This window comes from Octopus bimaculoides, chromosome 3, assembly GCF_001194135.2.
Source record: "Octopus bimaculoides isolate UCB-OBI-ISO-001 chromosome 3, ASM119413v2, whole genome shotgun sequence".
Classification (NCBI taxonomy): domain Eukaryota; kingdom Metazoa; phylum Mollusca; class Cephalopoda; order Octopoda; family Octopodidae; genus Octopus; species Octopus bimaculoides.
Window position 1 is genome coordinate 113,375,015 of NC_068983.1, and position 1,384 is coordinate 113,376,398.

Here is a 1,384-nt window from a genome sequence, read left to right on the forward strand (position 1 = left end):
CATACAAACATACACACGTACGTACGTACGTACGTACGTATATGTGTGTGTATGTATATACATATATAGAGAGAGAGAGAGAAAGAGAGAGGGAAGAGACAGAGAAAAGGGGAAAAGTAAAACAGATACTTAAATAATTCCCACCTTTACATTCCTTAAAAGAACTACAGCAGATTTACAGGCGTGCAAATGAAGCTGTTTGGCTTCAGCTAATAGTTGTAAAATTATGCCAACATATTCTATGAGTTCAGTCATAACATACTTTCGAAGATCATCACAAAATTAAATGTAGATAAATAAATAAATGTGTATATATATATATATATTTATATTATATATATATCTGGAAACAAATGTTATGTGGCTGATAAAAATGTTCTAGCATTCATATAATTATATCTGTAATATTGGCCTATGTATGACAGCTAATATATTTATACGGTTATAGATATGCTCACAGACAGACACACAGACAAACAGACAGATTTGACTGGATTGAATTAGAGAATAGAATTAATTTTATATTACCTTCAGTATACTCGCCCTTTTCTGTTTAAATTTCATTACTTTACATATATCAACAACTGAATATATATATATACTTGTATGCGATAACGATTGTATATGTGCGTGTATGTATGTGCATATGAAAAGCTGCCTATGTATGCGTGTATAAACTAATATCAAAGACAAGAGTATAGAGAGTTAATAGTTAACTGAGATGAATCAAAATAGGTGCAAAGAACTGGAGAAAACGGAATAATATTATTTTCTACTCTAGGCACAAGGCCCGAAATTTTAGGGGAGGGGGCCAGTGGATTTGATCGACCCAGTACGCCACTGGTACTTAATTTACTGACCCTGAAAGGATGAAAGGCAACGTCGACCTCTGCGGAATTTGAACTCAGAACGCAAAGACAGACGAAACACCGCTAAGCATTTCGCCCAGCATTCTAACGCTTCTTCCAGCTCGCCGCCTGGAAAACGGAATAATACTTATTTCTTTATTGCCAACTGGGAGCTAAACATAGAAGAGACAATCAAGGGATTAAGTCGATTATATCGACCCCAGTGCGTAACTGGTACTTATTTAATCAACCCCGAAAGGATGAAAGGCACAGGGTACCTCGGCGGAATTTGAACTCAGAACGTAACGGCAAACGAAATGCCGCTAAGCATTTCGCCCGACGTGCTAACGATTTTGCTAGCTCGCCACCTTGAAAAATCAAAAAACAAAAAAAAAACATTTGACAGGAATGATATGAGTAGAATCAAACGTTTAGAAATATTCATTTGTATGTAAAACAAATTGATTTTTCATACTCGCTCATACTGTCGTTTTCTCTTTGCTGCTGTTTATCCTTGTCTCTTTGTAATTGTCTCT